The sequence below is a fragment of the Electrona antarctica genome, assembly GCF_951216825.1.
Source record: "Electrona antarctica genome assembly, chromosome: 22".
Classification (NCBI taxonomy): domain Eukaryota; kingdom Metazoa; phylum Chordata; class Actinopteri; order Myctophiformes; family Myctophidae; genus Electrona; species Electrona antarctica.
The window spans coordinates 10,228,648-10,253,829 of NC_136805.1; the positions used below are offsets into that span (position 1 = coordinate 10,228,648).

At 43.7% G+C, this 25,182-nt stretch overlaps 1 protein-coding gene across 1 annotated transcript in view; it reads right to left on the reverse strand.

The window, feature by feature from the left end:
- Positions 1–25,182, reverse strand: part of uts2r (urotensin 2 receptor) — a 67,815-nt gene that overhangs the window by 19,678 nt on the left and 22,955 nt on the right. The window lies entirely within an intron of this gene.

The window sequence follows — 25,182 nt, forward strand, 5'->3', positions numbered from 1 at the left end:
TAACATGTATCGTTACAACCCTACTTTGTACTGTATCAACAAACCATTGTGACGCTGCCACATAAATGTGTGAAGAAATGTATTTCCTGTCGTGGTATGAGTATTGAAAGAAAATTAAACTAATAATAATTAGTTAATATATAATTAATATGTAACTCAGACATCACATACAATTGTATGGTTCTGATTGTTATACCATAAGAAAGCCAGCAAAGTATAATCATAGTAATCATCATATCAAAATCTCAGTTTGTGTCTGTATTCAGAATTATAGCCCCATTAATAAGCAATGGCAAGGAATATTAAGTAGAATAGTGTAAGAATATGATGTTTATCACAGTATGGTCACACATGATCACTTCCCCAAAATTCAAATAGCTCTCAGCTCAATGTGTTCCCCTGCTGGCCTGGTGGTCAGTCCTTTGGTAAACTCTCTAAAACTTTCTTTTTTAAATCTTGTATCAATGTTATTGCCCAAAGTTGAATGTTTAATGGACCACAATGGAAACACCTTTGGCTTTCTTCATCCATTTGTCTTTTTTTTTTTTTTTTTTTACTTTTACTGCTGTATTTTATTTTTCTGTTGCTGGTTTATCACAAATCACTCCTGACATTAATCCCCATCCGTTCCACCCTGCCTGCGCTCTCTTCTTCACCTCTCTTACGCAATCCCCAGTATTTTGACCCCAAATTGTTTCAACTCCTTGGCCTCCACCACCTTCACTCCTTGCATCCTCACCGTTCCACTGTCCTCCCTCTCAACCGGTTCCCTCCTCTCGATACAATAAAAATGTTATGCACTGTTACGTGCCACGTAGTGTAGGTTGTGTAGTTGCTCTGTATTCCTCCCCTGTCTCTCCTTCCCTCCACTCTCTCATTCTCTGCAGGTTTGAAGTCCCCAGTCACTCATCCGTCAATCAGCCTGTTACCTGACTCCTCCCTCATCCAATCACCACCACCTGCTGCCTATAAAAGGCTGAGTCCCACCTGGGCTCACTCTCTCTCAACCAGTACACCTCAGTTGTTTGTTTGTAGCCCTGTCACTGCTGCATCATTTTTGTCTCCTCTTGTGTCCCTGAGCAAACCTTATCTGTTTAGTTTAATGTTCTACTACTAATGTAAATTCTATGCTGTATGCCCTGCCTTGGGACAGGTAAGACAGAGGCCTCTATACATAGGCACCACGTAGGTAGAACCTTGTTAAGCACACTAGGTAAGGGGTGTTTGCCACCACATGTATTTTGAACTACGTTTTGGTTAGAGTAGTTAGGTAGGCAGGCTTTTGTTTTACTAATTGTCTAGGTAGTTAGTTAGTCTGTCTTTTGTTTCCCTAGCTGCTCCTTTTGTTATTTTGGCAACACTCGTGTCCCCTGGCAGTGGCTTAATTGTTTTTGCTTTGTTATATGCTTTATGCATATACACTTGACCACCTGTAAATATACCTCAGAGTAAAAAAGCACATCACCTTTGGTGACAGTAACCCTGTGTTGACTCCGTTTATTTGCACCTCCAATGCTTGATATCCCTTGTTTCTTAAACATTGTTGTGAAACCCTAGCCTCTAGACACGTCATGGCTATTTTGTCTAGGGGTTTCGTAACAAGTTGGGGGCTCGTCCGGGATCATTGAGCATTGGGGGGGGGGGCAAATAAGTTGACTTGTGTTGTGAGTTTAAGTTTTCCAATTTTCAAGTTTCAAGTTTTCAAATGTTCTTGCACTATGGCTTCAGGCTTTGATTTGGACCAGTTTGTGTTAAATCCTTCCCTGAAGGCTTTTGAATTGTTTCGCAAGGAAGATCTGATTTTGGTGGCCAAACATTTTGGCATAACTGTCAAAACTGGGTCCCGTAAAGGGGAAATTAAGTCAGTAGTGTTTGGTGGGTTAGTGGACAGGGGTGTCTTGGGTTCTCCGGAGGTGGGGATGGATGGTGCAGCCCCTCCTGAAACATTGGAGACGGGGGGGTCACCACCGGCCTCGCCGAAGGGGGGCCCCATGGCTTTCTCTCCGACCCTAATAGGGTCCCTGGATGGCGCTAAGCTAAAGTTGCGTTTGGCCCGCCTCGACAGAGAGCGGGAGGAGAAAAGGGAGAGGGAACGTGCAGAAGTTGCAGAAAGAGCTCAGAAAGCTGAGCATAAACAGCAGCTTGCAATCCGCAGGCTGGAATTGGAATTCCAGCTAGAGACAGCCATCAGGCTGCGCAAGTTGGATCTAGAGTCCTCTCCCCAAACTGTGGCACCGTCCACCTCCTCTGCCTTCGTTCCGCCATCCACTGCGGTGGCCCCTGCCTCTACTACCTCCACCACACTATCTGGTAAATCAGACCTGTTTAAACACATAGAGCTGCCTCCCTTTCGGGAATCAGAAGTAGATGCTTTCTTTCATACCTTGAGCGCCTTGCGACTGTACTTAAGTGGCCAAAAGAGAACTGGTCCACCCTGTTGCAGTGTAAGTTAACTGGTAAAGCACAGCATGTACTTGCGTCCTTGCCTCTTGCTGACAGTCTTGACTACGATGTATGTAAAACTGCTGTACTCCGTGCCTACGAGCGCGTGCCCGAAGCCTACAGGCAACAGTTTAGAAACACCAGGAAAGGTCCCACTGAGACTTTTGTTGAGTTTGCCAGGGAGAAGGGAGAAATGTTTGATAAATGGTGTGTTGCTAGCAAGGCCAGTGATTTTGCATCAGTGCGTGAGTTAATTCTGTTGGAGGAGTTTAAGAAAGGTGTCCCAGAGCGCTGTGTCAGGTATCTGAATGAAAGGAAAGTTTCTTCACTCAGCGAGGGCGCAGTGCTTGCTGATGAGTATGTGCTAACCCATACGGACGTATTTGTGCCACCCTGTGATCAGAGTTCTGTGTCTGATGTGTGTCCAGTCGACAACACCTCACCTGGAGTCTCTAAAGACAAAAGGGAGTGCTATTACTGCCATAAAAAAGGCCATGTCATGGCTGACTGTTTGATATTGAAACGAAAACCTCAATTGGGCCCTGATCGTTCTCAGAGTTAGTTTTGGATTTTATGGTGGCGCCGTAGAAAATTTTGGTATTTGTGATGTTGCAGGTCAGCAGTCTAAGGAGCATTGGTTGCTCTTGTTGTGATCAGAACAGGGTGTCAATTCGGCCAATTGACTGTGTTTCAACCCTGCTTTCTTTTTTTGTGTTGACTGCGTGCCTGTAGGGTGTTGAAATGGTTAATTTTGGTTTGCTCTGTGTTTGGAGACTTTTTTTTGTTTGTTTTGGTTTGGTTAGAGAGCATATGATTTAACAAACCTTAGTGTAAGTTTGTTCTTTGTGGTGGGCGTGTTACGTGCCACGTAGTGTAGGTTGTGTAGTTGCTCTGTATTCCTCCCCTGTCTCTCCTTCCCTCCACTCTCTCATTCTCTGCAGGTTTGAAGTCCCCAGTCACTCATCCGTCAATCAGCCTGTTACCTGACTCCTCCCTCATCCAATCACCACCACCTGCTGCCTATAAAAGGCTGAGTCCCACCTGGGCTCACTCTCTCTCAACCAGTACACCTCAGTTGTTTGTTTGTAGCCCTGTCACTGCTGCATCATTTTTGTCTCCTCTTGTGTCCCTGAGCAAACCTTATCTGTTTAGTTTAATGTTCTACTACTAATGTAAATTCTATGCTGTATGCCCTGCCTTGGGACAGGTAAGACAGAGGCCTCTATACATAGGCACCACGTAGGTAGAACCTTGTTAAGCACACTAGGTAAGGGGTGTTTGCCACCACATGTATTTTGAACTACGTTTTGGTTAGAGTAGTTAGGTAGGCAGGCTTTTGTTTTACTAATTGTCTAGGTAGTTAGTTAGTCTGTCTTTTGTTTCCCTAGCTGCTCCTTTTGTTATTTTGGCAACACTCGTGTCCCCTGGCAGTGGCTTAATTGTTTTTGCTTTGTTATATGCTTTATGCATATACACTTGACCACCTGTAAATATACCTCAGAGTAAAAAAGCACATCACCTTTGGTGACAGTAACCCTGTGTTGACTCCGTTTATTTGCACCTCCAATGCTTGATATCCCTTGTTTCTTAAACATTGTTGTGAAACCCTAGCCTCTAGACACGTCATGGCTATTTTGTCTAGGGGTTTCGTAACATGCACAAACATCATCAACTTCTGCCTTGATGATTGATGATTGATGTACTGCAAGTGTGCATTTGTGTGCAGTCTTGATATCTTAATGTACCAGCAGTTTCATCACTGATGATTGATGATTGATGTACTGCAAGTGTGCATTTGTGTGCAGTCTTGATATCTTAATGTACCAGCAGTTTCATGATGATGTACAAGTGTGTTTTACACTTTTTCCCGGTCTGGTCATCCATAAGCCTGATTGTCAAAAGGACATAACCAAAATAGGGTGTTGAAATAGTTTCGGAAAAGTCTGCTAGTAGAGGTCCTGTGTCGGACAGGATGGGACTTGAAGCATCATCGCGGTGTCAGACGCAGTATCATGGGAGCGAGGGTGATGCCTTGATCAGATTCCACTTTTAATGGCATGATGCCATGCTTCATTACAATGATTGAACAGCTCCATTGCACACGCCAGCTTGTGTGACTGTCAAGGCTCTTTTAAGGCTTAGTTCTAGCATATTAAATGTACCCTTCACCCGGGCCATACACCAAGATTCAAAGCTGGTTGGCGAGCCGTACACTCACCGTACTTTGAAGCTAACATTGGAGGTAGAGAGACTTTGAGAGATTCCCTGAGGATTTCATCATTGTAGGCCTTAACAGATGCACTGTGCAACAGTGCAGAGTGCTGTCATATGGCTCAATCATGCAAGCACAGCATGCGTCCCTTTGGATGGCAAGTCGTTTGAAGTAACATATAACTTTGAAAGTGTTCAAAGTTGGTCGGAGTTGGAGTAAATTGGGTCCCCATTATTTTAGACGGTATACTTCATCCTTTTTCCCCTCTACGCCAAATCTCTTCACTGCTATTTTCCCCAATGCCTTTCCTGGGACGAGTATAGGCCTATATTCGCCTATTATGCCCAAGGGACACTCGAACTATACTGTATTTCATGCGGTAAAAACGGTGAAGCTTGCATGCTGCATTATGGTGACATTGCCAGGAGAACTCATCACACTGAATAACAGCTCTGACGACTATGACAATGATGTAAAACAATTACTGTATATATATAGTCCTGTACAGCAACATGTTAGAAATTAGATTTTCGGTGCTTTTACTTTGGCACAGACACGTGCATGCGTGACACCCCTCCTTATACACCCTGAACGGTCCAGAGGTAAATGGTGCATTTATATAGCTTTACATAGATGTGCATTACATTCACCCATTCACACACACATTCATACACCGATGGCAGCGGAAACCATGCAAGGTACCAACTAGCACATCGGGAGCAATTAGGGGTTCAGTGTCTTGCTCAAGGACACTTCGACAGTAACTCTGGGGGAGCCCGGGTTCGAACTGGCAACCTTGCGGTTCCCATCCAGGCACTCTACCCCTGAGCCACCGCCGCCCCAGAGGGAATCTACTGTTAATGTGGCAGTGTTTAAAAGCTCTATACCTCTTTATAACAACCACAGTGTGGTCTAATGACGTCAGCGCTAACAGCTACAGCAAATACCGTAAATCTGGGTGCTAGGAGTGTACTGTACGTGAACATGCATGTGAGATTGAGTTTATGTATCTGTGCCTGAGTGGGTGGCGTGTGCATGCGAGCGAGCGAATGTGTATTTATTCATATACCTCTGAGTTTTCACGTGCAGAAAGCATGTGCTTGTGTGTGCCGGTGCCCCAGCACTCCATATATAGACTATGGGCAGTTAGCTTTATAGCCTAAGTGAGAAAAGGCAGTGGCATGCAGTAAAGGTTTTGCCCCTTGAGTGCTGGAAAAGAAAGCACTTGTTTGTACTTTGTACTGAGGGAATTGTCTGTCTGTCTGTCTGTCTGTCTGTCTGTCTGCAAGCAATGCTGGTTTCTGAACATTCTATGTGTGTTAAACGCATACAAGGATGGGGTTTGATTTCATGGCGCAGGTGTTTCTCTTCAAGGTCTTACGTAATTCTTCTCCACAACCAACAGATATTTTTCTCCTCACCTGTTTAGAAACGGCTAGCTCTCCTTTTCTTTGAATCGGTTTTATTAAGACTATTTTCTCTGTGTGTGCGTGCTTGTGTGACTGTGTGTGTGCGGTGCATGCATGCGTGCATGCATGTGTTTTATGACTTTCTCCTTGGCTATCTTCGTCAAGGTGGCAGAATGTGACTTGGATATCTTGTCCACATGTCTCACATTTCACTTGAACCATAGCGAGCACACCATATAGACAGCCGACCTGCGGGCAGCGCAACCGCAGGTTTATTTTCAGAACAAAGACTCACAGCTTCGAAGAAAAACTCCTGCACAGTGTTGATTTCGTCGACTAAAACTAAGGCGACTGACAAACTAAATGGAAACTACATGAGAACTAAGCTATGATGACTAAAACGAAGACTAAATATACTGACAATTTCGTCAAACAAATAAAAACTAGACTAAAATGTTGGACTAGTGGACAAAGAGGACAAGGGGTTTGAGGGACCCTGGTCATAGGGTTTAAGTGGTTAAATTGTGAGGTCACTTGCAGTACCAGGGAAGATACATCAGCTGACCAATCAGCACAAGCACCCTTTCATCCATTGAAATATATCTGGAACTTTGGAGACTTTTATAAAAGGCCCAGAACCAAGTTAAATGGACATGGGGTACCTTATTATTATTATTGACTGTTGGCCACTGTTTATAAAAGGCAACATTTTGTGTAGTCAAGTTGAAAGTGTGTTCCATTTATTATGCCACGTCTGAGGCTTTTCATCAGTCTCTGTTTCTTTGTGAGATAGATAGGATGTCATGGCTAACCAGGCCTTTATAATTGATGATGCCATTCCCCAGATATCTATCAAGCTATGCTTTTAGAGGCAGAGCTCCAATGTTTTTCCCCTAGTTTGACTGTTAACAGAGGTACGGTCAGGATGCTCTTTTGGTTTTTAAGTGCTGTGTTTGTTTAGGCCAAGCGTGTGCGTCATAACTTATAAATTACATACAACGGGAAGGGAGACCTTTTATGAAGTTATGAGTGTTTGATGTTTGGTGTTTAGAAAGAAATAAGTCACGCCAAATGTCAAGTGAGATTTCATCATTGCATTATGTTGTTATTTGATGTCTGGCACAAGTGCCTTAGCCAAGGAGGTGATTCTGGGCTCGACGTATTCATTTTCTTGAATGTGAGTGGGCGGGTGTTCACTTAGAGCAGTGGTTGTCCAACATTTTCATGTCAAAGACCCCCAAATTTGGCCACAAAACACCCTTTGAAAAGACTAGACAAAAGTTCCCTTCTGGCGTTTGGCCCTATGTATGTGAACTGAAAGTACAGGAGAATATTTTCTTGCATATAGATTCGTTGCTGTCGGGAGGAAACCACCTAACACCATTTTTGAGTTTTTAATTATTATTATTTTTTGCATAAATCTGTGCTATTGAACACCCTTTACGTCTGTGTGTGGTTTAAAAAATATTGAACCAATGAAAAAAGCGCTTCGGATATACCTCTTAACTCCATTGGACCCTTAAACTGTCTGCTAAAAGAGCTAACTCCACCACCTCTCCCCCTCTCATGCAAGTAATTGACAATATATAAAGTCACAACACCAACTTTGATGAGGCAGTATTGCTTTGTTTTCAAATATAAGGTTTTCTTCATTTCCTGAAAAATAAATATTTTTTATTTTCTGAAAAATGTACATTTTGGAATTAGGTGTTTCTTCCCGACAGCAGAGAGAGATAGGCCTATAATTATTTTTGAGTGGCGCTAGCCCCTCCTATACATTCAGCTATTAGTGTAGATTTTCGTCACGAACATTAAATTCACATTGACAATGCATGGAGAATTTTACGTCATAGTGTCTGAGCAAATCGGCTTAGTGTCTCTTTTTGTCTAGCCTGGCCCAGCCATGCAGCGTGCTTTCTGGTCTAGAGGGGTGGGTGCGCATGGAGCAAGCGCTGGAGAATATTGGTTCACCGATTTTAAGATTTGTTTTTGGCTTTTCTGCCTTTTTTATTGATAGTTTCAAGTGGAGATTGACAGGAAAAAGGGAGAGAGAGAAGGGGAGAGACATGCAGAAAAGGTCGCCATGAATGGGACTCAAACACGCAACGCACTCGTCAGGCCAGAGTCTATATGTGACATGCGCCTGGACCACTAGACCAGCGGGCTCCCATGTCTGTGTCCCTTTTATGCCCATATTTATGGAGTTCTTTATGTGGAGTCTATATGCAGATGTCAGAACATCGTTTGTTAACAGGCCAGCTCCATATTATGGCGATCTAGGGGTGATCAGGTGTGATCAATTGGCTAATTTGGGCCCTGTCCAGAGCCTTTAGAGCGGTTCCCATTGGGCACTGCAGGGCCTACTTGAAACGATGCAAGTATAGGAATTGCATTCCCCACCCAGTTATTATGTCTGTGTCCCTTTTATGCCCATAGTGTATATGGAGTTCTTTGTCAGGCATGCCCAAATATGAAGTATATGCATTGTTAGAATGATGTCAGAACAGAACAGCTCCATATATGGAGCTGGCCTGACCGACTCGACACCGACCGACTCGACACCGCACTCCCTGTGGTGGTGTGGAACGCACGTATCGAATTCGAAGTCGGTGGTGCGAACGGTTGTCGAGTTACGTGGATTACAGACGTGCACGTCTGTAATCAGAGGTCTAGTAGCATTTATTGCTACTAGACCGGTGCCCGGCTGTAGAGCACAGAGTCGGTGACAATACACTGACACCACGGCGCGTAAACAGCGCCTCAAACTGTGACTCCGCCCACAAACGGGGGAAGTTGTGATTTTCGCTCGTTCACTGCAATGCAATTTGCGGCATTTTCAAAACAATATTGAGCAGAGTAGCGATTATCAAACGTATTTGCAATGCCATACGTTGAAAGATCTGTTGCCCGTAAACAAGGCACGCTTACCTCCGCAAGTTAGATAGCATCGGCATAGATGTTTGTCCGTATGTGATTAAGGATTGGACCAAGTTGCATTGGCAGCCATAGAAAATTCCGGGGTAAATTCTTACCCCGGATGTGACGTTTTTGGGCGTTCCTGTCTAGCGTGGTGTCAGTGTATGGAAGTTGGAGATCCTTGTAGATAGATAATGTATTACGGTTATGATAAGTATAATACTGTACACATATGATCCCGATTCGCTGCCAAAAGAAAAACAAATCTTTGAGCGACCATTGTAAACTACAGTATTATGCTACTTGACCTTATTAGTATAAAATGCTTTATATATATTAGATATGATTGCATTATCAGTAGCCTACCTCACCCATTTTGGGCGGGAACCCCTTTTGGTGTTAGCATTATGTTGTGCTTTAGCTATTGAAAAATAGCAGATCTACAAGCTCATAGCGCGCCACCGAGTGGCGCGCTACGAGCTTGTAGGTCTGCTATTTTTGAAAAATCGAAGAACGACTGACATAGAAACATAGCTTTTTCAGAAAACTGTCAGGATTTAGAAGACATTTTTAGAATCTGATCTCAGGTCAAAATGGGTTAAGTGTGTTTATAACTGTAATTATGAATGCAGAATGTTATATGCATAATATGGGACCGACCGACTTCATATTCGACTCGCGCATTGGCGCCCTAACCTCAGTAAAACTATGCCTATAACCCAAACCCTAAACCTATAACCTCAGTAAAGCCATGCTTGCCCGGGGGTGTGGTTATAAGCACAACCCGGCTTGGATTTGGAATGTCGCCAAATTGGCAAGTTGTCTGCCGAGTTGTTCGGGTATCCAGACTTTTGTGTGTTTGTAAAGGTGTCTACTAAATTGAGCCCAAGGAGTGTTTTTCGTGCAAAACTAATGCTTGGAATGGGTTCAGAATCATGAAAACCCCCTAGTTTGACCCCTAGTTTGGCCATAGACCCCCTGGCCATAGCCACTTGCCCAAATGTGCCCAGTGCCCACCTCACCTCATCACATTTGTGATAACGGCTGGGCTATGGCCGTTTTTAGCCCAAGGAGTGTTTTTTGTGCATTTTGGCCCTTTTGGTGTTATGCTTTAGCTATTGAAAAATAGCAGACCTAAAAGCTCGTAGCGCGCCACTCGGTGGCGCGCTACGAGCTTTTAGGTCTGCTATTTTTTTTAAATCGAAGAACGACTGACATAGAAACATAGCTTTTTCAGAAAACTGTCAGGATGTAGAAGACATTTTTAGAATCTGATCTCAGGTCAGAATGGGTTAAAGCTGCTATAAGCAATAATATGTCAAAAATGTAATGTCCTTTTTTTTTAACTTTTTTTTGTTGGTATTCAGACAGCCAGCAATGGGTAGAACGCTCCCAAAAAACATTTGAGTCTCTGTGACACATCTAGGGGCCGCAATCTGCATTCAAAGATTGGTATGAATACCAAAAAAAAAAGTTCATTAAAATCTTGACATATTATTGCTTATAGCAGCTTTAAAACATAATGAAATTTAGAACATTTTGCCATTGGTTGTTGATTGTACCGCGACTTTCAGCAGCTGTCATAAATTCCCCTAGGGTGGTTGAATATAAACCAATGTGGGATATAGACACCTTTACAAACACATCGGTGAAGAAAATTCTTGTATGGCTGCAAGCCAACTCACATCACTGTCATCCCTAACATCGTCCCTAACGTTGTTCTGGAAATAGCTCAATCTTTCTCTATTGAAATTTGCACTGGAAATTATACACATATCACAAATTATGCAGGACTTATATAGACTCTTGTCTTGACCCTGTGACAAGGTTGTCATGGTGTTTCCAACTAATTGTGTGTATTCGTGTCTCCATGCGTGCGTGTGCCATGTGAAGGCGTGAAGTGTTGTGAAGTCCTTCTACTGATTTGACATGAAATTACATGATATTACAGTAAGTAGCCCTATAATTGCGTTCTGATTGCATCGTTATTTTTATCATTCCATGGCTTGTCATGTCAAAGAATATTGAAACCGGGAGATCAGCTGCTCATAGTTGCACGCACGCACGCACGCACGCAAATTATTCCATATGTTTGTTCTATTTTTGAGAATCACTCAGCATCACTCAATCACTCACTCAATCACTCAGCACTCAGACACTCAGCATCAATGGGTTTGGATTGGGGGGTCAAATCAACTAATCAAATGATTCCCGAGTGCGGCACGGCGGAGAAAGATTTTCACTGCGGTAACGTGTGACAATTATTAGATCGTACGACTTTGACTTTGTAATCGCTCAAAGCGTCACTCTCTCACTGAATTCAAAGCTTCATGGGGTGTGTAATTGATAGAATTTAAAATTATAAATGTATCTCCACATAGGGGAGTCTGGAAAAGATGCAAATGATGTCCACTCTGCCTTCACCTCCGACATATCTGTAATAGACTCTCACATCTGTCTACCATCATCCTCTCTCAGACCTCATCTCCCCCCTCTCTCTCTCGCTCTCTCTCTCTACACATATGGTCCTGTCATGTCAAACAGCTTTCACTCACTGCCACGTTTCAGTGCCTAATCCATTTACCCCTGGGTGGGATAGAAATTGGCAGAATGCTTATTGGTTTTTAGCACGTACGTGTGTAGCATCCTTCTGCATCACTATAAAAGAGTTAATACTGCATCTGAGTCTCCACATATAAAGTGAAGATGGCAGCACATTACCTTTTGGAACGTGCGTGCGTGCGTGCGTGCGTGCGTGCGTGCGTGCGTGCGTGCGTGCGTGCGTGCGAGATGTAACTGCTAACACACCAGATGTTGTTATTGTTGATGAGGACGGACAGTAGAGAAGTGACCATTTTGGAAGTGGCATGTACATTTGACCACAGTCTAGAAGAGGCATTCCTTAACAAGGTGCTTAAGCACTAGGATGCTATTATACAGCTTGGCTACAAATGTAAACTACTTGTGTCCATATTTGTTAGCCTCGGTAATGTCCATAAATCAGTTGTGAGCGGCCTGCAGATTGCAGAAATACCCAAGCCGAGAGCCAAGGCATTGGCAAACTTCTGTTCAGTGTCGGCGATAATTGGCAGTTGCCATATATGGACAAGGCTGTGTGTGTGTGTGTGTGTGTGAGTGTGTGAGTGTGTGAGTGTGTGAGTGAGTGAGTGAGTGAGTGCCCACGTGCGTGCGCATGTCTCAAAGGGATACCAAGGACAGCCAGGTCGCTGTGTGGGCGTTAGCGCACCTCACATTATCATCTTGTTTCACTGCTGTTTCACGTCTGACCTATGCAATTGTTTTGGGACGTCCAATATATGTAAATTCCCTAAAAATAGGACTTGCTTGTATAGCAGAGCTGTCGACAGCAGAATAAATGTAAAGCCATTAGTCATTGTGATGCTGCAAGTTTCATCTGGATCTTGAAGTGTGTTTTTATCATCGCCACTTTTTCCTCAAAGCCTGAATGTTTTACATTTCGATTCTTGGACGGCTCCCGTGAAAACGAGATGTTTATCTCAATGTGACACCCCCACTTAAATAAAGCTTACGTGATGAAAGATTAAGTACAGGCGAACGGCAGGTTAGAATAATTAGATAGACCAGAAGGCGAATCAAGGGTGAAGCTGCCTCTAAAGCTCCAACAAATACACCTCTTTGTTCGTATAGCTAAAACAACACGCAGTTATAAGAGTTCAATTAGGGTCGCTGAACTCCCCAACATACTGTAACTAAAGCCCATATTAAATTAACATACTCCTCTCAAAGCGTAAATAAGCTCATAGGGTGGCTGTGCAACTGTTAAATGTGCCATTCCCAGTCGGAATTAAAACTCCTAACGCTGCCAATGTTTAGCCCTGTGTTATTATCTACAAATGGAGGAATAAATAAATTGGTCCAAAGGCTTTGGAAAGCATCCGGCACTGCATCACTCAGACACTCGGGTAGCTCATTAAACCAGGTATAATTGTATGCTCTTACTGTAATTCATTCATTATTTCAGGGATGGATTGGCGTGGATTGGCGAGGGAGAACTAAGTCAAAACAAAATGCACAAAATACACGTGCAAAGCTAACAAACTAAGTAGCTATTTCCGTGTCAATCAGTGGCAGAGACGAAATGTTTTTATAATCGTCATGGGGGCACCCGCCACAACGGGGGAAAAAACGTATTTGTAACACTCTTTAAACGTGTCACAGTGTTTGTAGATTATAAGAGCATGTTTGTTTAAATGCCATGATTGCAGCACTGAGTCATCTGGTAGGCTACTCCTTTTCATTGTGAACAAGTAGCCTAAGCAGAGTACAGACTGTACCCTACCTGGCAGGTTAAACAAGATTAGCATTTGAATGCCGGACAAAAGGTGTTAACGTGCGTTCAGACTTGGATGGTTAGAGCTGCGCGATTACATACAAAGTCAATGCAAAGACGAGAATTGAGCGAACCTGCCTTGTCTAACCTGTATTGTGATTAGTCTTTGTTTTCCACCTGTGTCCTCTTAGTCCCCCAGCCAATCCCTGTCTTGATTTTGAGTTTTGTTTCACCTGTGCCTAGTTAGTCTGTGTCTATTTATGCTCCCCTGTTTGTTCAGTTCCCTGGCTAGTTCGTCACTTTATGTCATGAGTGTATCTATGTCTATGATTATCTACTAGTAAGTGTATTCCTGGTATTTGAAGTTCCTTGTATTGACCGTGTTTTGGAATAAAAACACTTGGATTGAAGTCCTCTGCCTGCACCTATCTGTCTGCATTTGGGTCCTAAAGCTCCTGCCTTTGCACTGTGACACTCCTCCGATACATACAGTATGGAGTCACCAGGCACTTTCTTCTCATCTGTTGGTGAAGAGTTTCCCTGGGTTTAACGTCTTACGGAGGAACGCGGTGTCCTCTGCTGAATGGGTTCCCCAATGGGTTTTTTTTTTCCCTTCACATAATAATAATAATAATATAAAACTTTATAGCACCTTTTAAATTTGCATTACAAAAAGCAGAAAAATATACAGCAGAAGACATACAGCAGAAAATATACAGCAGAAGACAACAAAATATAATCAGCAGGAAAATAATATATTAGATTGGCAGTGAAGGCTAATCTATAAAAGTGTGTTTTCAAAAGGGATTTAAAAGAACACTGATTCAGCACGCTTGATCTGTAAGGGCAGTGTGTTCCAAAGTTTAGGCGCTTATGGTGCTGAAAGCCTGATCTCCTTTGGACTTTAGCCGACAAGTTTGAGGATCAAGAAGGTCTTTGGATGAGGATCTCAGGGAGCGGGTTGGGACATAGGGGGAGATTAGATCGGAGATGTAGGGTGGAGCGAGACCGGACCTAGCCTTGTATATGGTGAGAAGGAGTTTGAAATCGATTCTGAAGGAGATTGGGAGCCAGTGCAGGGACGCTAGAACGGGGGTGATATGGTCAAATTCCCTGGAGCCAGTTAACAGGCGAGCAGCAGCATTCTGTACTAGTTGGAGACGATGAATAGATTTTTTTAGTGAGGCAGGTATACAGAGAGTTACAGTAATCTAAGCGTGAGAATATAAATGCATGAATGACTTGTCAAGTCAGAGGTTGATAGAAAGGATTTGATCTTATGCATGCTGCTGTAACGCGGGGATAATAAAGTACATCTCATCTTATCTCTCAAACTGTAGGAGTCACTGTCGGGGGCCACAGTTGAACGGGTTTCCTATGCCCGCAAACGGGGACAATTCGTCGGCAGTGCTCGACCAAGAAATGTTGGCCCACTGAAGTCAACTGCCAGCAGGTCAGGACATTGCAAACACACACACAGGCCTACAAACACATATTATTCAAAGAAGCAAAGGAACACAAAGTGTGGTGTGGCAGACTGAAGGGAAAGAAATATTGAAGCACTCCGTCTTCAGGTTTTTTCTTATGAGCATTTGTGCCTGTCGTAGACATGCGCAGAGCAAGTTCAGTCAGGGAACCTCAGTACCCGCCTCAGCATCACGCTCCCATTCACATGATTCACTCAGCCAATCACACACTCACTCCATCTTCATACCGGCTACTTTAACCGGAGGTTTGCATTCCTCCTCCTGCTTGCTTGCTCGCTGCTGCTACCGTATACCTGCGCGCTGCAGTATACAACCTTGCTTGCTGCTGCTGTATCAGTGCGCCGCTGTATACAAACCTGCTGCGCACCCACCTCCACCCCAGCTACCACCTGTCGTTTTGGATCTACTGTTTAGGTACGGGGGATTCGGAGTCCCTATGGTCGGGACTGATGCGCTTGATCTAAGTACCTAAAAAGCAGATCCAATACATCGCCAAACCATAATAAATATACTGTATTGCTCATCTATATTCAATAAATATATATTACATCCTTCTTGAGTTGTCTGACTGAACTTTTTTTGTTTTGCCTCAGTATTTCCTTCCCTGCCGTCTGCCTCGCCACAAGCAGAACTTTTGGTTCCTTTGCTTCTATGTATACCTGTTCCACTAAAGAGCACCTGTTTTGAGCCACAGTGATTGAACTCAGGCAGCTAGCGCTTCCTTTTTCTGTTTTAAACGTATTATTCCAATTTTTAATACCATGGGCATTAACACACGCTCGTAACATATGCAGGTGTACAATAGAGTATATACATTTAAAACACCAAATTCATAATACATTCAAATGTTGGCTCTTATACTGGTACAGAAAGAAAAACAAGATTCACAGAAACGGGTCCATGGTCTGCCATCAATGCAAGCTGATTCAACAGAGGAGAGCTATAATTGCATCGTCATTGGCCACAGCCGCCGCCACACAGACATTTGCCCATGCAGGTGCACTGCGCTGCCGCCCCCCCCCCCCCCCCCCCCCCACACACACACACACACACACACACACAGACACACATGCTGGGAACTAACATAAAATCCATAAATCCAAATCTCTGTTCCCCAAGAAAGTATAACTAAGGAATAGTCTGACTTAGAGAGAGAGAGAGAGAGAGAGAGAGATGGCAAGGTCACTGCTATATTTGTATTCCTGCTCCGAGGAGTAAACACGGCACCTCAACCCGATGGCTTAACTTAACGTTTAAAACTAATGTTTATTTTTGAGTGGTGTAAACCACTCCTACGACTGACTTTGTTAGTTTACGTGTCTGTCTGTCTGTCTGTCTGTCTGTTCGTACCAAAAAATGAGCATGGTTGCTACGGTCACCCAGTTCACCTGGGTGTGATTTCATTACGTCAGACATTACGTCAGACCACAGCTGATCAGGCTATATAAGACCTTACACCACTCAGTTCACACGGGTGTGATTTTTTTATTTCACAACATGCTGCTGTAACGCATCAATTTCCCCGCGGGGATAATAAAGTCTCAAACTGTAGGAGTCTCTGTCGGGGGCCACAGTTGAACTGGTTTCCTATTCCCCGCAAACGGGGACAATTGGTCGGCAGTGCTCGACCAAGAAATGTTGGCCCACTGAAGTCAACTGCCAGCAGGTCAGGACATTGCAAACCCACACACAGGCCTACAAATACATATTATTCAAAGAAGCAAAGGAACCCAAAGTTCTGCTTGTGGTGTGGCAGACTGAAGGGGAAAAAAATAGTCTTCAGGTTTTTTCTTCTTTTTTTTGTTTTGCCTCAGTATTTCCTTCCCTGCAGTCTGCCTCGCCACAAGCAGAACTTTTGGTTCCTTTGCTTCTATGTATACCTGTTCCACTAAAGAGCACCTGTTTTGAGCCACACTGATTGAACTCAGGCAGCTAGCGCTTCCTTTTTCTGTTTTAAACGTATTATTCCAATTTTGAATACCAAGTGCCTTAACACACGCTCGTACATTATGCAGGTGTACAATACATACATTCAAATGTTGGCTCTTATACTGGTACAGACTGTAAAACTGTGCATGAAAAACTGCATGCAAAAAAGATACTGGTACAGAAGGGGTCCATTGTCTGACATCAATGGATGCTGATTCAACAGATGACAGCTATAATTTCATGGTCATTGGCCACAGCTGCCACAGGTGCACTGCGCTGCCGCACGCATGCACACACACATGCGCACACACGCCGGGATCTAATAAATAAATCCAAATCTCTGTTCCCCAAGAAAGTATAGCTAAGGAATAGTCTGACTTAGAGAGAGAGAGAGAGAGAGATGGAGACTGAGTCGCCACAGGAACCATTTAACCGTGTATCTGGGAAGCCTGTTTTTTTTTTGTGTGTGTGTGCGTGTGTTGGCGTGACGTGTACTAATTGCAACGATCCCACACCGAACATGTCTCACTGGACAATTAGTGGCTGAGAACAATCGGTTACGCCTAATGAATAATGGGACTCTGATTGATGAATGTGAAACCTCAAGCCAGTCCGCTTCATTAATTCAGCTCCGTCGGACTTGGCGGCCGGGGGCTCAGATGTGTCTTCATTCTTTCATTATTTTCCTTCTCCGAGTTCCCACTCGTTCTTGGGCAATCCCAGAATCTCTCCTTTCTCTCTCCGGCCTCACAGGGAGAGACAGACAGAGCGGGCCAGCATGAATTAATGCACATTTGACCCTCCATGTGCTTTGAACTTATACCTTATAGCATGGGTTCCCAAAGTGGGGTCCGGGGACCCCCGGGGGTACTTGAGGGAGTTCCAGGGGGTACCTAGCTCAATTAGAGATAGCTAGGAACCAAATGGACCCTTATGGGTCTGTAACTCAGAGAGTGTACAAATGGAACCAAATGGAACAGTGGTTTTACAATATAAATTGGGTACCAGAGATAGAAATGCCATTAAATCGGGGGTCCGTAGCATAATGTGTGTGAAACTGGGGGTCCATGAAATGATTATGTTTCGGAATCACTGCTAGAGCCGTACAAATCCTCCCTTATCGAGGTCACTGGCTGGCATATGCTTTCAAATGGGGCGTCCGTAGCCTAATAAATGTTGATTTGGGGGTCCTTTGGCTTTGGGAACCACTGCCTTATACTGTATTATATGTTATCCTGTATGTTTCCGCATAAATCCTGTCCATGTGCTTATATACACATACTTTCTGCCTGTTCGTTGACACTCCCTGTGCTTGTTTATGCTGTTCTTCCAATTCCATACACACATTTATTTGTCGAAATAACCTCTCCTGGTTCAGCGGCCACAGGTTATCAGCACAAAGGGCACGTCCATAACTTAATATGGACATATGGGTATACTAAAGCTGTTGATTTTGACAGCAGATTTTAGTTTTAGCCTTAGTCTTTTGAATAGTTTTCAAGAACAGAAGGTTTTAGTTGACCTTAATCTATGGTATTTTCATGGAGAGCCTTGATGCCGTCGTAATGGCTCATTTTACACTTGCTGAAAATAGCCGATCTACAAGCTCATAAGGCGTTGCGCTGCAGCGCTGTGACGCCTTGTGAGCTTGTAGATCAGCTATTTTCAGCATAAAATGACTTGTGTCTTTTACTTATACTGGATCTCTTGTCCACTATAGTCCCTTCCTAACATTTTAGTCTAGTTTTTATTTGGTGACGAAATTAGTCTTAGTTTTCATTGAGTTTCCATTTAGTTTTTGTCAGTGAAAAAAGGTAGTCGACGAACATTTTTCGTCATAGTATTAGTCGACAGAAATCAACACTGCTGCTGATGTCTCCCCTTCATGTGCATCATTATCGTTGCCTCCTACTATTCTGGAACATCCGGGCCTTAACCTTCACCAGGCTAACATTCACTCCTTAAGAGTTCCTCTTAACCTCCTACTATTCTGGAACATCCGGGCGTTAACCTTCACCAGGCTAACATTCACTCCTTAAGAGTTCCTCTTAACCTCCTACTATTCTGGAACATCCGGGCGTTAACCTTCACCAGGCTAACATTCACTCCTTAAGAGTTCCTCTTAACCTCCTACTATTCTGGAACATCCGGGCGTTAACCTTCACCAGGCTAACATTCACTCCTTCCTAAGAGTTCCTCTTAACCTTTCTATTCTGGTCTATCCGGGCGTTAACCTTCACCAGGCTAACATTCACTCCTTCCTAAGAGTTCCTCTTAACCTCCTACTATTCTGGTCCATCCAGGCGTTAACCTTCACCAGGCTAACATTCACTCCTTAAGAGTTCCTCTTAACCTCCTACTATTCTGGAACATCCGGGCGTTAACCTTCACCAGGCTAACATTCACTCCTTCCTAAGAGTTCCTCTTAACCTTTCTATTCTGGTCTATCCGGGCCTTAACCTTCACCAGGCTAACATTCACTCCTTCCTAAGAGTTCCTCTTAACCTCCTACTATTCTGGTCCATCCAGGTGTTAACCTTCACCAGGCTAACATTCACTCCTTCCTAAGAGTTCCTCTTAACCTTTCTTTCGTTTGTTTTGTTTCTAATCATCCCATAATTAATATTATTATTTATTATGCATGCCCTATGCATAAAGCAAAGATAAACATTCATCCTGCGTCACTAATGTAAGAGCTTTATTGTTTCATTAGTAATTTTTTAAAACAAACCACAATTCATGCATTCTGAGCACATCCAGCCCACGTTTTCCATTCATATTTATAAAATACTGGCAGTGACCCGTGTGTTCTGACGGGAAATACACAGTGTATCTGTCCTTCAGGACATTTCGTAACACGTATTAATATTTTATATCCATTTTTGAAAATATTCTCTGTCACACTGTGACACGCACGCACGCACGCACGCACGCACGCGCACACACACTCACTCCCTGGAGGATTAGTTGAAACAACTAGCTTGCTCTCCTCAAATGCAGCATGATGGCAATGCACATAGCGTTCATAGAGTGTACCAAAATCTCCTTGTGTCACGTCACGTGGTTGCGGCCGCTATACTTGTTGGCTTGTCTGGTTTGTTTACATTGAGCGACTATCCGGTGTGCTTGTATACGTTTTTTTTTATACTGACCTCACTCACAATGGTGCAGACTTGCTCAGTAAATAAGTGCCACAGCAGGTCACGTCGAGGGAATGAGCCAGAAAACGGAATTAGATTTTCAGCTTTCCAGCATGGAGACAGCATCAAGGAACCCAGATTGACGAGTTTACAAAAAGGCTTGGATCTCGGCTGTACACGGCGCACGGGCGCAGAGGCATAACGTTCAACAAAGTATCTAAGCACAGCCGTGTTTGTTCACGACATTTTCCTTGTCCTTGTAAGGTATTTGGGCTATGTCAATATTTACAAAAACATACCACCGTCACTCTATTCTGAGTGATGTGGGCTAGAGTTTAAATTAAGCCCACAAGAAGGCCGCCGCTAGCTTTTCATCCGCCGCCCCCCTCTTGGTGACGTACACGTTTTTACACCCTATATGCAAAGGGTCTCTAAACTGATGCAGTCAAATCCATGGCATCTCGCTAATCCCCAAAACACACACACCTAAAAAAAAATAGGCCTGTTAAATTGGTTAATGCCGAGCCCCAACATATTGAATGTGTTCCCTGGGATGGATCATTTGATCCCTTTATTTGTCGACTTGAGGTGGCCGCGGGCAAGGGCACTGCTATGTTTGTATTCTGCTCCGGGGAGTACACACAGCACCAATGGCTCAGAACGACAGTCTTCTGATAAGAATCCATGGCCTGATGGGAGGGATGTCTGTCTGTAAACGAGAGGTCAGAGAGAGGAGAGCGAGATTGATCATGGAAAAACACCAGAAGTCAAACTAAAATTTGAAAGCCTGAGGGTTCATTTGACTCGGAGAGTATACAAATACACATTGTGTAAACGCTCGGTTACAAATGGATAAAACATACCGTAAAAAGTCTAAAAATGTAACTCTCACAGTTACTAATAAGGATTTTGCAGAGTAAAAGCATGCTATAGGGAGGGACGGTAAAAACGCACAAGGCAGCCGAGTACTTTGAGACCCCCCAGCTAGTTCTTACGTCAACTGAATGTCATGTTAATGTCTTGAATTTCACGATCATTGGGCGTCCAAGACTTTCTCCACACTTTTTAACTACTGTTAAGGGACGTGGTGACCCAGACTGGGTCACTTTCCCCATGCTGACGCTGTAAACGACTGCGTAACTGTGTCGACACCGTCATCTTCAGAGAGTTGAAGTGCTATATCTTTTTAATGTGACATTTAATCAAATCATGTTTAGGCCTATTATACATCTATATCTTCATGCTTTTATTTTATTTCTATTTGAATAGGGCTATGTATCTTGAATATTTCTTAACCATGCTATTATAAATGGTGCATTTATATAGCGCCTTTATCCAAGGCGCTTTACATAGATTGTGCATTACATTCACCCATTCACACACACATTCATACACCGATTGCGGCAGAAGCCATGCAAGGTACCAACCAGCACATCGGGAGCAATTTGGGGTTCAGTGTCTTGCCCAAGGACACTTCGACATGTAGACAGGAGGAGCCGGGATTCGAACCGCCGACCCATGGATCATTGGACGACCTGCTCTACCTCCTGAGCCACAGTCGCCCACAGTTTGCTATTTATTTTGTGAGTATGTACTATGTAGTATGCTTATGCATGTACTGTATATACATTGTATGTACATATACTGTCTATACATAGGTGCTTTACAAAGTTATTATTATTATTATTACGGTATGAATTAATTAATTAAAGGTGCTTTAAATAGGCGCAGTGGTAAAGTCTCTGCCCACAACCACAGAGGTTGTGGGTTCCAATCCACCGTGGTGCTTTGTCGGCCGTCAGTGCGGTGCGGGGAGTGGGGTAGTTGTCACTGCAATGTATTCCTATACTGGCTGGGGCGGCACCTGTCAGCATGGTAACAGGACACAGGCTCCACGTCCTCCTGGCGGAGGCTCCTCACTGGCACTGATAATGTGGTTTTTCTAGTCTGTTCTGACTCTTCTATTTCTATTAGGTTGGAGGCTGCATTCCACATTCGGGTAGGTGTGTCCTGGCAATTACCTTGCTGGTCTCCATTTGGCAATCACCATGGCTGGCTACAAATGCCTGGCTGTGACTGCAGAGTGCACTCTGTGCTCAGTGATAAAACCGCCTTCAGTCAGTACACACCTCTGTGCTTCATTATTCAGCTTTTGGAAGCTTGGACATTAGTTAACTTTTTGGACTTGTTTAAGTTTTTCCCTGAATCCTGCGGCTTGTGTTTGATGCCTGCCTACTAAAGACTTGATTAAATACACTTGAAGTTTGCATCAACGTTTCCTTGGTCTTTGTCTGCATCTGGGTTCTAACTGCCTTGACACATTACCAGTCTGGCTAATGCCAGGGTACCTCACTGGCATGTGAGTCAGTGCAGTGGGATACAACACAGAACTATGTGTGGGGAGGAATTAACTGGCATGACGACTAAATTGGTGCAGAAAAAGGGGGGTAAAAAATAATAGGCTACACATAGGAAACATTGACGACGCAATAAACATACAGTACAGCAGAGCTTTTTCATACTGCAGCATCACCAGTGTGAAGACTATTCTGTTTCATCATACTTTAGCTTGTCTTGTACCTGGGACATAGTGCAGTACACTATACCTTCCTCACTATTATGATCATCATTGTCGTCAGCCAAAGTGTAATGCGTCAACAACAGCGCTCCTGTCCTGGTTACTGTCCTGCTCTGCCTCTCCTCATGTGCACACACGCACCAAACTGGTCCATTACGTCTCGTTAAATTGACTGTCATTTGTCCTCTCTACTGTAATCTCTGTCCAAAGCTCACAGTGCTGTTTTGTGAATCAGGCCCGGCTGTGAATAAATTCTTGGCAAAACCTGAGCGCATGCACTCAAACTGGACTCAGCACAGCCAAATGGCACTTATAGCTTTGCATGTCTATTGTTATCAATTCTTGTGCATTAATATCTCATTAACCTATTAAAACCGGGAAAGCATCTGTGTCATTTTAGATGTCTTTGGCTATTCAAGAATAGCAGATATACAGTACAAGCTCATAGCGCTATATACTTCATGCTACTATGAGCCTGTAGATCTGCAATTCTTTGAAAAATCGTGAACATTTTGTGAAAATCCTTGAATATATTATTATTTTTAACTCAAACTTTTGCTTCTGGGGATCCCTGGAACAAGATATTTTGAGATGGATGGGGGTCGGCGGCCAAATACATAAATATTAGAGATGTCCCGAATCTCCCGATACTGTATCGGTATCGGGAAAAGTATCGGATCGGCCCTTATTTGTCGTAACAGTGAAATATGCCGTGTCTAACCACCGATCCGACACAGGGGTAAGGGGTTGTCACTATGGCAGGTAAATAAAATGTTGAGGCATGTGGAGTTTGCTTTCGAGTTGCCCAAACTGCAAGTGCACATTTGAGTGAGGAGTCTGCTATAAACACAACACGAGATATATAGCTAGATAGCTATAAACACAACATGAGATATATAGCTAGATAGCTATAAACACAACATGAGATCACGACACTGGTATCGGTATTTGGTATCGGTATCGGCTAACACAGAAAAATCGGAAGCGAAAAAAGTGTATCGGGACATCCCTAATAAATATAATCATTTTGTGGGTCCTTGACAGAAAAACTGTAAGGATTTACAAGACATTTGTAGATTCGACCTCAGGTCTAATCATTACCAGCATGAAAATGGCAGATCATTATTGATTATCTTCAATGAGCGACACCAGCGCGCAACTAACTTTAAATCAGTAAATCAGGGCTTAGATGAAACGGGCTGTTCTTTGATCTCAAATCCAGACATCCTATTGATCAGCCAATAGTTTTGGCAGATCACCATGATTTATTACACCGGCCAGCCCAGTGTCGAGTACACACGCTTATACACTAGTGTGCCGCACACACATCTGAATTAATTAAAGCTATTTGCCAGAAAGGGGCATCTAGAGTATAGTGTACCATAGAGACTGGGTTTCGATTCCTCCACAGCACATCCAGCTTGGCTGGGCGCGCACACGCGCGCACACACGCACGCGCGCACACACGCACGCGCGCACGCACCCATTGCGTTCACATTTAAAAACAAATTCTTGAACACAAACAATAGTATGCACAAACTTGTTTCAGGATACAGCTGATCACGACTGCCAATTATCACAGACAGACACTGAACAGAATTTTGCCAGTGCCTTAGGTCTTGGCTTGGGCATAATTCCTGCAATCTGCAGGCCTCTCACAATCGATTTATTGACATTACCGAGGCTTCCAAATATGAACACAAGCAGTTTGCATTTGTAACCCAGCTGCATAATAGCATAATTAAGACGTAAGCACCTTGGTATGGACTATGGAATGCCTCTTCCAGACTGTGGTCAAATGTACATGCCACTTCCAAAATGGTCACACGCACGCACACACACACACGCGCGTGCGCACACGCACACACTGGCGGGCTGGCAGACGAGGGTGTTTTCTAATCTCTATCACTGCACTATAGTTACTTCTGCAGGCTGTTCAACTGGGAATTGGAGTGGATACCGTGTTCCACGGTTTCACCACCACCACATGCGTTTACACCGTCAGGTGAAATATACGGCTGGTTGAGAAGACCAAACAATATGACCAAATGAAAGAGCAGTAACACGTATTCACCAGAGAAATGTTATGAGCATGCCGATGTGCTCCAGTCGCAGAATCCTGAGCCTGGATTATTAGTGGGGTGATGGAAGGATGTTGTGAGGGCATCTTTAACCCCCGAGACATGAGCAGTGCAATTTAGTTCAAAGCTCCCTGGCTTACCTTATCCTGCAGGAATCCAGAGTGCTTTTAATTAATATGGCTGCATGCATTGTGTGTGTGTGTGTGTGTGTGTGTGCGTGCGTGCGTGCGTGCGTGCGTGCGTGCGTGCACTCTTCCTTCCCGAGCTGTTTAAATAATGGTGAAATAGTGAAAATAGCTGATCTGCAGTTTGAGCACAAACTATAAAAATGTTTTGTTTTTGTTTTTGCTCTTTATCCAAACAATTCCCTCTGCTGCTCCCTAAATAACAATGACTCACCTGTGCGTCTCTGCACCATGCAATACCACCAGCTTGTAGCTGGTCTTAACATGACATTTTAAAACCAACACACCCCCCCATTATATGCAAAAATGTTGCAAGAAAGGTGTGAATGTGACCACTGCGCCAGGGGGACGATGTCGAGTGCCTTTTGCTATTGGGTCATTGTCGTGCCACATTGCGGAAGATATAGTGCCCAGAGGCTGTCCATGGACATGCAGGAACTGTCTGATAACATGAGTGCAAGTGGTTGTAGGTGTAGTTGAACGCGTCGAGA